This window comes from Sinohyriopsis cumingii, chromosome 5, assembly GCF_028554795.1.
Source record: "Sinohyriopsis cumingii isolate HCF-2022 chromosome 5, ASM2855479v2, whole genome shotgun sequence".
Lineage (NCBI taxonomy): Eukaryota > Metazoa > Mollusca > Bivalvia > Unionida > Unionidae > Sinohyriopsis > Sinohyriopsis cumingii.
Genome location: NC_142965.1, coordinates 151,487,178 through 151,502,642, shown reverse-complemented (window position 1 = coordinate 151,502,642; position 15,465 = coordinate 151,487,178).

Sequence of the window (15,465 nt, the reverse complement as noted above, 5' to 3'; positions counted from 1 at the left end):
CTGCCTCTGGAAAATATCCTAGCTGGGTTTTTTTGATTGTCTAACATAACATCATCGTACACGACTAGATTGTTAACGTCGCCATCAATATCATCAATACCTGGTGCATCACTGATATCTGTAATAAACTCAATAACATTTTTTTTAGCGATCGCTGATGCATTCTCGTTGAAATCTTTCAACACCTCGTAGCATCGTTGATCATCTACGCTAGGAGCAACCAAATACAACTTATCCCACTTCATCCATCTCATTATTAAATTGAGTAACAATTGCGTCTTGCCGGATCCAGATGGTCCGATGATAATCATCCGGATCGAGTTTGGTAACGCTGCAACATGCTTAACTGGTTCTCTTGTTTTAGTCGCCGAAAAATCAATTATATTCATATCTCTATACATAAATTATGGATCTATATTGTGTGAAGTGCAGAGTGCGTACTGGCACAAATGATATGACAACCGCTACAACAAGAAATAACAGATCGGCGCTTACTGGTAAGTGTGTACAATGCGGTACAAAGAAATTTAGATTTATTTCTATTAGACCCGGAGATGTTTTAAAAAAAAGCGAGGAGGTGACATCGCAGCCAAATTGGCAAAACTCCCCGGAACACCGTGGGCAAAGTATCCAGGAGAAAAACACCTCCCAGGATATAACTACTGTGGCCCCGGAACACGATTAGATATTAGACTCGATGATCAAAATCAGCCCAAACCCGGTGAGTATCCAATAAACGCTATCGATAAGGCGTGTCATGCTCATGATGTTGCTTACAAAAGTAGCGATCTGCAACAGCGTCATATCGCGGACGTAAAATTAATCCACGCGTTAAATGCTATTCCTGATAAATCCGTCAAAGAAAAATTGGCCTCATGGTTGGTAAAATCGGCTATGAAAGGTAAATTAATGATTGGAAGCGGAGCTTCTGGCGCTGGTAATTGAAAACGATAGCGTTTATAATAACAACATGGAATCCATCTATTATTCTCCGAGAGGATACTGGAAGGGGAAGGCCGCAATTGGTAAGCTTGCAAGCGCTGCAAAGGTAACAAAGACCACTGCGGCTAATTGGTTATCCAAACAGGCTATATGGCAAATCTATCTACCACCGCCTAAACAAATCAACTTCTCGCGCTTTGATGTCAGCGTACCTAATGAAGTTCATCAGGCTGATATATTATTTCTGCCGCATGACAACGGTTACAAATACGCGCTAACCGTAGTTGATGTTGCGAGTCGATACAAACAAGCGGAGCCGTTAAAAACAAAGTCGGCAACTGAAGTAGCCGCTGCGTTTGAAAGAATTTATCGAAGAGGCCCTCTGCGCTGGCCAAATCTATTACAAGTTGATCCCGGTAGTGAATTTCGCGGCGCTGTTTTATCAACGCTGAAACATCATAGCGTCGCGATACGACGAGGTCATACTGCGCTACATCGTGATCAGGCAATTGTTGAACGATTCAATCGAACTCTCGCTGAACGGTTATTTGGATATCAATACGCGAAGGAATTCATCCAGGAAAAACGATCTCGTGAATGGGTTAAAAGGTTGCCAGGTGTAATTGCAGCGTTAAATAACGAGATTACCCGAGCAATCAACATGAAGCCCAGCGACGCGATTAAATACGAGTATATACCCGGAAAATCAAAAATAAATAGCGTTTCCAAGCCGATTCTTGGCGATGTCACTGTTAGATATCTATATGAACCAGGAGAGCTTGAAGGCGGTAAAAAAAGAGCTACTGATCCTATTTGGAGTGTTACCACACATAACATATCAACGATAACACGATCAACTGGTAGACCACCGATCTACAGACTGGATTCAACTGCTCCTCAGCGCGGATTTACACGCGAGCAACTACAAGTGATACCTGACGATACTCAATTACCCCCGCGTGGTCTTAACTAGCGCCGTTGCGTCTATTGCACTCAAGACAGGTCAACCTCACATTGTTTTTAACATGACCGAGACTGTTATCGATCCTATCCACGGTAAATTGGCGAGTGTCTTTATCCGAATAACGCCAACTCATTATACAATTGCAACTCGCGCAGTGATTATTCTGTTGTTGTCGTAGCGAGATTATTAATTCGGCATCAATATCAAAACGCCGCTGTTTTTTTTTATCCTGTTGGCGGTAACCCGAGAGTTTTCTATCAATGACGCTTGCATCGATGGTGACTTTGTCGCCGGCTTCGTCAGTGACTCCGTCACCGGCTCCGTCAATAACAATTCTTCGAAGCTGATTTATCCTTCGTACTCTGGACACTGCAAGATAGACTAGATTCGACCATTCGATGCGATTATCAACCATCCAAACAATTGTGTCCGTGATGGTCAGTCCCTGCGAGGAATGTATTGTTGTTGCGTATCCTAGCGTCCACGGGGATTTATCAGCACGTAGCGCGTCCTCGACGACACCGATATCAACGAGCACGATATCATTCAGCACGAGAATTTGTTTTTTTGTCCCTGACGCTGTCGGGCCCGGGATTTCAACTTCAATGTTCTGCCGCCGTGTGTCAGCGGGTCTATAACATAACGGCACTGGACGCGTTGGAAACTTTTCCTTATGCAACGCAAACAACCTCCGCTGAAGTGTGTCTCTGACTATCTTTCTACTCGCTACAATCAAATCATTCGGTCTCCATGTTTCCCAGAATTCATTTAACGGCGTTTCCGGAATCACCTCGCGGATTATTTCACATTGAACTCTATCCGGCTGTAATCTGATTAATTTTTTAACCTCGCGCAGTTGTTCATCAAGTGCTCGGTAATCAGTATCGGTTTCTTCATAATAGTCTACGAACCCGCTCAACCAATCATGTGGACCCTCGCCGACAAATGGTGGTGGTTGGCCATGGTCCCCACACATGATTACCGCTGTATTCGCGCGCAGCAACCACTCAAGAAACATTTGTAAAGTATCTAACGAAACAGTACATATCTCATCCCAGATGATAATGTCGGGAATAAATTTTTCACCCATTCGATCAGGAGTCCACTCACCGCCGCTGTATCGAAAAAAGCTGTGATAAGTAACGGCGTCAACATTTCGTTGTTTTATCTCTCGCGCTAGTCTATGGGTCGGTGTAAGCACGATTATACTTGCCCGCGTTCGAAATAATTCAATTGCCCGAGTCGTCTTTCCTGACCCGCCACAGCCGCTTAAATAAACCGTCTTGTGTCTACAAATTGGATCAGAACACGGTGGTGCATTAGACCATTCTGACAATTTATCACCGCATAGGTAATTGTTCTCAACGATGACATTTGCTGACGGGGAATAATCGCGTCGTATTTCTTCTTTAATTCTCCATGTACCCCAACTCTCGTCCGGACTAGTAAACTCGGTTACGTTTTTCTTATACTTTACGTCTATGTAAAATGAATCAACGGCTACTCTAACCGCGGTATCGGGGAATCTATTTATCATCGAGAATAAATTGATAGCGGCGTAACCCAGCATAGACGCCCTCAAATGTGGATACGCGGGGCTGTCTCCATCGCTGTAGGAAACAACTGTACCCAACTTTGTTCCATTGGACAAGAAAGCTGTTTTGCAGTTCACGTATCTATTTTTCGCCACTGCGTCCTTGATTACGAAATCATATTCTGCGTCATCTATAATCAGCCGTGAGCAATATCGTTTGTAGTCGCAGTTTTTTCCACCTTGTGTGAACTTACCGATTATTCTTCTACCGAGATCTTTTGCCTCGTGGTTTCGTTGGTTGAATATCCTCCTGGACCATTCGATGATATATTCCTCGTCGGCATCAATGTGTTTTCTGGATTCATCAATTATGCTATCTAGACGCTCTGGTTCTGGTAACCAGACTTCAGTCTGCGCCCGGTATGATATAATCGCGTCACTGACAATCAACGAAACTAGCATGCTACAATCAATCATATACCGTAGCAGCGCTATTGGCAACCACTTCTTTTCAGCTATGTGTCTACCGATCCAAATATAGCAACAGCGATGGAGTCCTGCCGCGAATTCAAATGATACTATGCGAGCGAATCCCGTTAAATCAAAATCAGGCAGTGGTCCATTAATAGCAACACGAGTCATTTCATGTCTGGGGTGTCCAAATCGTTTGAAATACTCAGCGGCGGATCCATACCCGAGAAAACTCGCTGGATAACAGGCAACCATATCAACCGAGATCATAGCGTCGCGGTTGTATTCAGTGTTCCATAGTCCACCGTGATAGTATTCCAAACAACTGGATTGTACATCTGGTAAAAATTCCTTGCGCGTTGGTCTCCACGCATTTTTCCTTGCTGCAACATGAGCTACAACCGATGGAATCGTAAAACAATTTGTTAGCAGTTGTTCATCATGCTCCTCAAATTCTATGGCAGTTTTTTTCATCTTGTTGTGAAACGCTTCAGTGCGGTATAATTCACCGTTTGGTCTTACAAACTGATCAAAGGTATCCGCATCGTTTTCAGCGCTGCGAAGTAACCACACTGATACAGGGTCGTTTTTACACAAGTAGGCAATAGCATCAAATAGTTTCCTCTCCGCGAGAAAACCATCCCTGGAGAATTGTTCTCCCAGGAATTCTTCGGGTATATACTTTACTGTTCTATCCCGTGGAAATATTGTGATCGCGGGCGTCCATGCGTGTTCGTTATGATCAATAATTTTGATTGGGGCTCCCTTCGATTTATACTTCGATTCGTATAATACTTCACCGGTTATCGTTGTAACGGTTATTGGAAATCTCAACGACGTTTCTAATCTCGCTATGTCGCTGATGGTTGCTCCACGCTCTTTTACGGTTAGTTCCCACTGGTTGATTTTGCTACGTCGTAAATCAGTCAATTTGTTTCCTCGACACGCATTTGTAAAATGCTCTATTATTCGTTCTGCTACACAATTTATCCCGGTTGACTGTTTCATCGGTTTCAGTTTTCCGATATCAGGTTTCTTATTTAACGGGTATATTCCATAAACAACTGCTGTTTCAGGATACGCTCGTTCATAGTATGGTCTGTCAATTCCGGTTAACAACCCCGGCTTGGAGTCGCGGCTGACAATGACTGTTTTCTTGTCGCTGAGAACTGGTTCAAATTTATCACGTATGATCCAATCACCTGATTCCACCCGGACAATGAATTTTACTCTGAAGAAATACTTTTTACCGTCAAGTTGTGATATTATCGTTGCTGCGCGGTTGTCGTTCATGGTAGCATCAACAACGCCATCGATTCGAAATGTTGACCAACTATGAAATGCACCATCACGCTTGAATTCATCGATACAATCGCGTATTTTACTCAACAGGGTTCTTTCGTTTATTAACGCTTTTGGTGCGTCCTTGAGGACTCTATCAAGATTGAATTTAATATTTTTCCAGGGCTTAATTGCTGCCAATCTCTCAAACTCATCCATATAATTAAAACAAGTATTTAAATGAAAGAATATAGTATAATGAATCACTGCAAATGGTTGATGATTGGGTCGATAACCCCGTGCAATAAATCATGTAGAGGTGAATTCTGCGGGTATCATTTACAAAGCGTTCGTAATGGTTCTCTTGGCCCCCTCCCGTGCTTGGTTTGTCACGTTGGTGTAAGAGGAAAATCGCAGTTGTGTATTAATTGTGGCGGAAAGCGATACAGGGAACTAAAACGCTATTATGACAAACGAATTAAAAACGCCGTCATTGACCCTACCGCAGACTTCGTCATCAAAACCCCCCAAGACTACGTTGAAAGATTTATAATTAAACCAAATAATAAATTAGACAAATAGTATTATTATACAAATGGACCAAGAATTTCAGCCGCATCCTGTGCTCGTCATTTACGAGGCATCTCGCGACGGCATTGTTAGAAACCGCAAACTGAAGAAGCCGGTTGGTACCGTGAATAATCGGGGGTATTTGCAATTTAGTGCTGGAAAGAAGACGTATTTTGTTCACAGGGTGGTATATGAAGCGTTTAACGGATTGATCAAAGATGGCCTCGTTATTGATCACATTAATTCTAATTGTCAAGATAACAGACTGTGTAATCTGCAAGCTATCTCTCAGAGCGAAAATATTAAAAAAGGCCAAACTGGTAAGTGTTCAAATCAAGCAAGAGGTGTCAAATCGTTTAATACATCAACGCACGAGGAAAAAACATTTCACTCCATGCATGCGGCAGGAAAATATTTCGACATTTGTAGGGCCTCAGTACGATTTGTTGCAGAACGAGTATATCAAACAGCGATCTCAAAAAGGACCGGACACAGAATTCGATTTTCATATGTAAATATCAGCGAGTGACGAAGTCACCGGCGCCTATGGCGCTGACAAGGCCACCGGCGCTGACAATAAATTGTCCGTTCCGGAAGAAAACAAAGTATGAACACCTCGGAATTGATACACGGGGTTTTCATTTTTTTTTATTAATATTTTTGATATTAGAAACAAGATGTTTTATAAGAATAATGAATATCGAAGACATCAATAATATATTAACTGAGATTTCAAAATTAAAAAATCAAGGAATTGAATTATCTGATGGTCTCGACAGTGAAAAAATATTATCCGATTATGAGATTATTAACGAACAGTCGAAACGGGGGCGTTTTACCCTGGCCCGCGAGTACTTTTTTATAAAACGATTACAACATACGATTAATGAAAACTTGTACCACAATGACGCAAATGCATTCATTGGACTATTTACTGCCGTTGAAATAATACGAAAAAAACTCGGACGTGTTTATGAACGACGCCGGGAGATTTCTAGTAAGATCAAAAACATTAGAAGGATTATAGACGAAAACTCCGGCGAGAAATTAGAAATTGCTTCGCAATTGCAATAATGGTAGGCGAATCACTTACTACTCGGCTAGCCAGAGAGCGGCTAGCAGCGCTTAAAAAGTTTATACCGTTACGAGACAGGGTCCGAGAACAACTTCAAACGCGGCAGCAACTACAAACCGATTTTACTGTTGGAAGCGAACAACTCTTTGCCCCGGTAACTAAAGCGACCAAAGATGTTACGGCGGCAACTGTACCCGTTCTTGGTGCGCTTGAAAAGATAGCGGCTCAGACCGAACAAACAAAAAGGTCTTTAGAAACACTTCCTGCAAAAATAGCGGCTGCTACAACACGGAGGCTGCCACCACTCGCTATAACCGAACCACAAGAACCCTATGTTACAATGGCCGATGAAGAAGAACTAGGTGCTACTGCGAAAGAATCGGAAGAAGAAATACCAGAAGAGGAAATACCAGAAGAAGAAATACCGGAAGAAAAAGAGGGAAATATACCCCGTATTGTACTCAAGAAGAGCACAATAGATAAAATTAGAGGCTTCAGCAGCAGGGAAGAATTAATTAATTTTGCTGCCAACAATTTTGCTAAGAGCATACGAGATAAGAAGCATATCAATAGCGGTTACGAGAAAAATATAAAGTCGTTAAAGGACTGGGCAAGAATAGTGTATTTAGCGAGTAAACATAAAGATGCATTACCACATCGTAGTAAATCCGATTACGACGCATTCCACAAGGAAGTTAAGAGTATAACACCAAAAAAAGGAAAAGGATACTCTGTTGGTAAAGAATCCTACGGCGTTACCTGTCCTGGTAGTGTTCTCAGTGATATATCACGGCTGGAAGTACTAATCGGAGGAAAACGAGCCGGAAATAACTCTCCGGAAATAATCAATGAAGCCGCTGATATTTGCAAGCGGTTATTTGCAGGCGGTATTATGGACATTAATGCATATCGAACGCTCATAGACGAACTCGTGGATGATTAATTGGAAAACTGGTGTTTTTAATAAGGATGATCATACACTACAACCATGATAAACCAGTACTCGTCTACGTGGTAAACTCGCGATTGCCTGTTTACCGCGCGTACTATGGAGATGGTCTCGGTAGCACCATTGCGGGGTTATTTACAAGAATGGCTCCAAAAGTAGCGCCGTTAGCCAAACAATTAGGGATGAAGGCTATTGATGTTATTCGTGATAAGGGAATTAGTGCTATTGGAGATGTTGCCGGAAAGGCGCTTTCAGCCGCGCGAGACAAACTAATGTCGTTGGTGAAATCCAGGAGAAAAAAACAGAAACCATCGGTAATGCCATCAACGACAGTGATGCCTGCAAATGTCAGTAAAGTAATAAATAACGCCGTGGAAGAAAAACTAGAGTCGTTGGCGGCGACTCAGTCGTTGGCGACGACTCCGTCGTTGGCGACTTCGCCATCCGCCGATGCGGCAACCAACGCACTCATGAACGCGATAGCGGGGAGTGGTTTAAATTCAAAGAATTTACGACAAAAAAATCGCAATTGAAAACATCAACATGATAAATAATAAAATGTTTGCGCGTACCGCTGATCCCGCGTTTGATATGGACGCCCCAGTGCACAGGGATGATTCTGTCCGCGATTATCAATATTATTCTTATTATGCAGCGCAACCTGACCTACGATCGCGAATTGAACTTCAAGTCCAAGATACCAGTAAATATTTTTTGCCGTGTGAAGCGTTTATCGAAATCGAGGGAGAACTCGTGACAAATGCCGCCGATAATGCACCATACGCAGATGACCATCGTGTTCGAGTTGGCTTCGTCAACAACGGTATCATGGCGTTATTTGAGAGCGCCAGATATCTTATTGACGGGCGAGAAATTGAATCAATAGAACGCGAGGTTGATGTTGCAACGACGATAATTGGGTTGGCGAGATACTCGGATGATTATACAAGATCGGCGGGCCCATCTATGATGTTTTCGAAGGACACCACCAATAACGCTGACCATCTTCAGTACATCAACGTGCTGGTGGAAAGAGATACCGCAACTGACCCACAGGCTGAAGCAAATAACCCAGACCGCAGAGCAGGACCAGGCGCTAATTTCAATATTATAAAAAGCACCAACAATGATTTCAATCTAGGATTCGCAACACGAGTAGGGATGTTGCAAGGAATACGCCGAAAGTTTTCATGCGCGATTCCACTCCATCACATATTTGGATTCTGCAGAAATGTCAGAAAAGTTGTCTATGGGGCTAAGCATACAATCGCGCTGACGCGAAGGGGCGATGATAACAATGCAATATGGCGTACTGCTGGCGTCGCTGCCGGTAAAGTCGTTTTAACTAAAATGACATTGTGGATGCCGGTGCTGACTCCATCAGTTACCACGGAAGCACGATTGTTAGCATTTATGGAACAGGGAGGGAAATCGTTGTTGAGTTGGCTAGCGGTAACAACTGATGCTAAAGAGGATAACGTCGCCGATACGTTTACATGGCACCTGGCGTCAAAACAGGGTGTTTCAGCCCCGCGTCATATATTCATAGCGCTGCAGAATAGGGAACGATTGGGTAGTCAAGAACGCAGCCATATGATATTTGATCAATTAGGAGTCAGGGATGTTTCGCTGAGAATAAACGGACAACAGGAACCATCCGAGGATATACAGCTTAATTACGGCGACAACCATATCGCACGTGTGTATCATCGATTGCTGTCGTATATGGGTCGTGATCAAAACGTCGACACTGGTTTGCAAATATCACAACTTGATTTTAAAAACCTGTATCCGATTTATTACTTTTCGTTGGAACATCTTGATTTAACGAGACAATCCGTCGTTGATATACACTTCAGAGCTCGTATAGCCCCGGGTGGTGTTAATTATAGAGCGGTTGCTGTCATTCTCAGCGATAAATCAATGCTGTTGGAAGGTGTTGGTGGACGAATGAGAATCGTTGATGCACCAGTGGAAAACATGTAATTGAAAGCACAAAACGCGTTTACAATAAAATGTCGTATAGTGTCGTCAGTGTAGAGTTGACTGATGGTCAAGTCAAGAAATTACGATCAAAGTCGGCTAAGCAATGCGGAACCACAATAACGCTGAAGCCGTCACAGATGGCGGGTGGTAATCATAAGATATCGTTGACGGCGCGTCAAATAAAACATTTCAATAATGCGATGAAGAATAAAAAGGGTGTTCAAATAGATTTTTCAGCCGCAGCGATTAAAAACATGGAAAAGACCGGTGGGATATTTCCGCTGTTAGCTGCGATTCCGGCATTGATTGCCGCGGCGGCCCCAGCAGTGGCTAAGGCGGCGGCGTTAGGAGCCGTTGGTACCGCGGCGGGAATGGCATTAAAGAAGGCAACCGGGAAAGGCTACAAAAAAAAACGACCCTTGGCCGGAAAGGGTCTAAGACTACCGGGAACCCCGTATTCATGGTACTCGGGAAAGGGTCTAAGACTACCGGGAACCGTTTATTGACTCGGGAGTCAATGACTCCTGAGTCAATGACTCCAATGTCTAATTTTGATTTAATAGACGCCGCAAACGCGTTAGCGATAAAAAACTTCAGAGGTGTTTTTATGAGGGATCAATTACCGGCGGCACCAAGGAATATTGAAACCGGTATAATTAACCTCGATGGGTCCTCCGGAGCGGGAACTCATTGGGTTGCGTACGCGATTGATCCGCGTGCGATCGTCTATTTTGATTCATACGGGTTAGCCCCGCCGAAAGAGTTCATGCGGTATATCCGGGCGTGTTCAGCCCGGGCGTGTTCAGCCCGGGTTTTTTATTCCACGCTGCCAACACAGCGATTAAGTGACCCACCGATATGTGGCCGCGAGGTATTGAACGTACTTGCGGCGATTTCATCATCGCGGAAACCACCTCATGTGGTTGTAAACGAATACACTAGTGGGGTCGTAGAAGCTCAACGGATTTTAGAGAATAACATTTACAATAATAATGATTGATATCTGGGGGCGACCGGTTTCGGCGCTGAAAGAATCCACGGAAACGACCGCCGCCGACATAAAAAAACTAATTGAGGATGAAATCGCTGATATGTTGAATCTAACAAGTGTTGACCCGGGCGAAATAGTTGTATTTCAAGACCGCCAGGGTAAATTGAAATCCGGTAATGTGTCACTGAATGACGTTTTAATACGACAGCGTGATGCCGCCGAGGACACTATCGCGCTGTATACCAGCGACGGACGACTCAAACCGGGTGAATCCATCTTGACGATAAATGGAAAAATAAGTACACTTGGCAACAATTATGTAACCATGTCGGATTCGTTAAAGGGTTTACGTGGTGAATTTAACTTGCAGGGAGAACAGTTCAGGTCGATAATAACGCACATCGGCGAAATGCGAGACATTGTCGAAAGATTTTTTCGGGGACCCCCGACGGCAGACGAACCAAATCTTGTAAAAATAAAAAATGCTATTTCGGATCTTATGGAGATGTCGGCCAATTTACCCCCGTTGCGAAAAAATGTTAACAGGATCGATGACAACTTTGATAAATTCTTTGGTAAAAAAAATACCAAGCCGGATGAGATTACAATAACTATAAATGATATCACTGCGTATGGACAGGAAATAAAAACAATCAAAACTGATGTTGCAACAAACAAAAGGAGTGTAGACGCGCATGAACGGGAAATAGAAATAATCGGCGCTAATGTTGCAACGATCATAAATAATGTAGACTCGCATGGACGGAAAATAGAAACAATCAAAACTGATGTTACAACGATCATAAATAATATGGACACGCATACACAGGAAATAGGAACAATCAAAACTGATATTGAAGCGAGCAAAAAGAGTGTGGACGCGCATACACAGGAAATAGGAACAATCAAAACTGATGTTGAAGCGAACAAAAAAAATGTAGACGCGTATTGGCGGGGAATAGGAATAATCAAAACTGATGTTGCAGCGAACAAAAAAGGTATAGACGTGCATACATATGAAATAGGAACAATCAAACTTGATGTTGCAGCGAACAAAAAAAGTATGACCGAGAATACACGGGAAATAGAAACAATCAAAACTAATGTTGTAACGATCATAAATAATATAGACGCGAGTCGGCGGGAAATAGAAATAATCAGAACTGATGTTGAAGCGATTAAAGACGGACTACCGAGAGTAGCAGAGCAATTCGAAAAAATAAAAACCCCTCATGAGAACATCATCAACACAGTATACACAATTCGGCATGGATCATTCGATTGGACTCCTACACAGAATACAGTAAATATCACCGCAACTGTTAAGGGTATTTATCGACTGACACTGGTTTCAATGATGCAGTTTAATATATTATCGTCGAGTTCATCCGGGTTTAACAATACAATATCAACAATTATAGACAAGAACGCAACTGAACAGTTTACAATTTATGCCGTTGATGGAAATTTAACCAGGGCAAACATTACATGGTATGTGGAATTTGTAGCGAATCTAAGTAATTAAAAACACTAGCTCTTTTAAAATAAAAATGACCACCAAGGAAATTGAATCAGAGGTATCACCGACGTCACATCAATATCGATTCGATACCGCAAAAGAATTTTCCGCGAACTTGAAAACGCTTTCCGAACAATACCGTGCAAAAATAAAAAAATACCGTCGTAAAATAACCGCCATCGACGCGGTCGTGTACTCAGTGTCGGGCATAGTAGCTGGCGCCGGTGTTATTTTATCCACGGTAACCACGATAACCCCGATCGCTGTTCCAATCGCTGTTTCCGCGATGACAACAGTTGCTGGAGTCGCCAACGCAATCACTAGGAAGATATCATCGTGTTTTCAGAAAAAACTCAACGAGTACACAGTAAAACATCAAATAGTATCCGACGCATACTCGAAATTATCCGGGTTAATCTCGTTATCGATTGATAATTTGTTCGTATCCGATGTTGAATTCTCCACGATGGTCCAGTTGTATAGCTCCGCGATGTCAAAAATCGAGGATTTTCAACTGGAAGCCGGAACCACCTGGTTGTTGAAATTAGACACTAAAAACAACGAATAATAATAATGTCGCTGAACCCCGAAGGGTCTCAATTACTTCAGCGGATCGCGGAGAATACCACTCCGGTACAAACAAATATGATATCGATAACGTCAACGAAGCCAGAATTCAATGTGAACTTCCCGTCGCCGGTTCCAGTGAAGGAAATAGCGCTGGCAAAATTGCGAATATATCACAGTTGGCCTAATATTCGAGCGAACGCATTTAACGGACAACAACCTAATAACTCGCTGGTTTTTGCACGGACAAATAAACCCGATGGAACCCCAAACTGGGAGGAGGTTACAATACCAACTGGGTCATACCAAATAGAGCAAATCAATAAAGAATTTCAACGCAGGATAAAATCGATCACAGGAAAGGAATCAAAAATCGCTATTACGGTTCATGAACCGACGTTATCGTCGACGATTGAAATAAGCACACCGGGGTATATGGTTGATATTTATAACAGTTCAATAAGAACCATACTAGGATGGCCTGAGAATCCACCCGCGGACACCCCCCCATCAACTATCCTCAGACACGATAACGGAGATGGTGGTAGGCATATTGCTCCATACAACGTAAATATTGCATCGGTGATAGCGATTAATCTAGTGTGTGATGCTATCGAAGGAAGTTACCAGGTAGATACCAAGCAATCAAATCAGGCTCAACAGGGATATATCCTTTATTCGTTTTCACCAACAGCCCCTCCGGGATTTTTAATCGTTGAGAGTCCGATTAATCCGGTCTATATGCGATGCCATGATCGGTTTTTAACGAGAATTAATTTTAGAATTACCGATCAGTCAAATAACCTAATTGATCTGCAAGAGGAGGAGTTAGTGATCACTCTGTTTGTAAGATCATAAAGATTTTCATTGTAAATAACTACTTAGCAGCAGGGGGGGGCGATGACATCGACGCGGTCGTCGCTGTGCTTACCGGACGCTGACGACGCTGGGGATCGGCGCGCAGAAGGTGTTAATTAAACCAAATGACGACGCGCCGATCCCCCAACGACATCGTCGTTTTTTTTTTACCAGGCGCTGACGACACTAGATCGTTGAGTGCAGAAAGTAATAATTAAGCAAAATAACGATTGGACAAAATGTCCGATTCGCCCCCTCTGCTGCTGAAGCTCAAGTCATCTCTTCATTTGAGATTACAAAATATCAACATATTCGAATAACTTAAGTACTTTTGTATACAAAAGTCATGCCATCACGTAGTGAAATAAGATCACGCGTGATTTTATCATGGTTGCGAAGCGAATGCTACTGAATACTTGTTTTAATGCCAAATAGTTGGAAACTGCTGGAGATCTAAGTCGTTCAATTTTTCTTTCTTCTTTCCTTCATTTCAAACGTATCCTTATTCTTTGTATTCCTTTCTGTTATTTTGTATCTTTTAAAATATCGTGAGAAAAACATACATTCTGGTCACCATACAAAAATTAGGTGTGTTCCACGTTTTAAAAGTTATTATATTCGTCGAATTGCACCGTAAGAAGCACATATAAACATACATACATACAAATACATACATACATACAGCGTAAATATATGACCTGTTACATACATACACGTAGGTCCTTGCATGTATATGTGCATTTATGGGTACATACATAAGTACATTCAGAAGTGTATTCATCCATCCATGCATGCATACGTACGTACATAAATACATAAATACATACGTACATAACATTGTAATGCATTGTGACATGCATAGTACCCAAATTATATATATATATATATAGAGAGAGAGAGAGAGAGAGAGAGACAGAGAGAGAGAGACAGAGACAGAAACAGAGAGAGACAGAGACAGAGAGAGAAACAGACAAACAGAGTGACATAGACAGAGAGAGAATATTTGATAGAGAAACAGAGAAACATTCTTAATGTACAAAAATAGTTTCGTCTTTTTCACTAACAGAAAAATAGGCGCATCATGTTTGTTGGGTGTTTGTTAGATGTTCTCTTTCTTTACATATTTTCTTTTTTCCATTGTAATGGCAGGCAATTCGATCAATTCATTTAATGCACTTTTTAATTATATGGATGATAAAAACGTATAGCAGGTGCCCGTACTAAATTAATGTCATGCATGAACATAAGACGAATCCTAGAAAAGTACTTTTAAACTTTCTTATTAGTTTAGAAAAATAAGATGAAGCAGAGAAGTTTACATCCTTTCATGAGACTCTGGAGTTCAATAAGGGGGAGGTTATTACAGATACGTTTGCAGGTATATAAAACGTATTTTAAAAAATATAATAGCACTGGATTCAAAAACTGCTTGTGTGTGTGTGTGTGTGTGTGTGTGTGTGTGTGCCGTTTCGAACACTTTCCAAATAGGACGGTATTTTTTTTCATTCGCATTTGAAGAAGGTATATTTTGCCGTGATTTGAATAAAAACACTGATGTACACTGTAAATAGAATTTAACACTTGATATCAAAGGACTAGGTTGAATATTGTCTAAAATTGGACCTAACTGAGATTTTAATGATATTTTTTACGAACACATTATTGCTACTTCAAAAAATCTTTATTTCTGCATGGTTATTAGACTTTCTGGTGTTTTAATGCAAAATGATGGGAAAAAAGACGGAATGAATGAGTGGA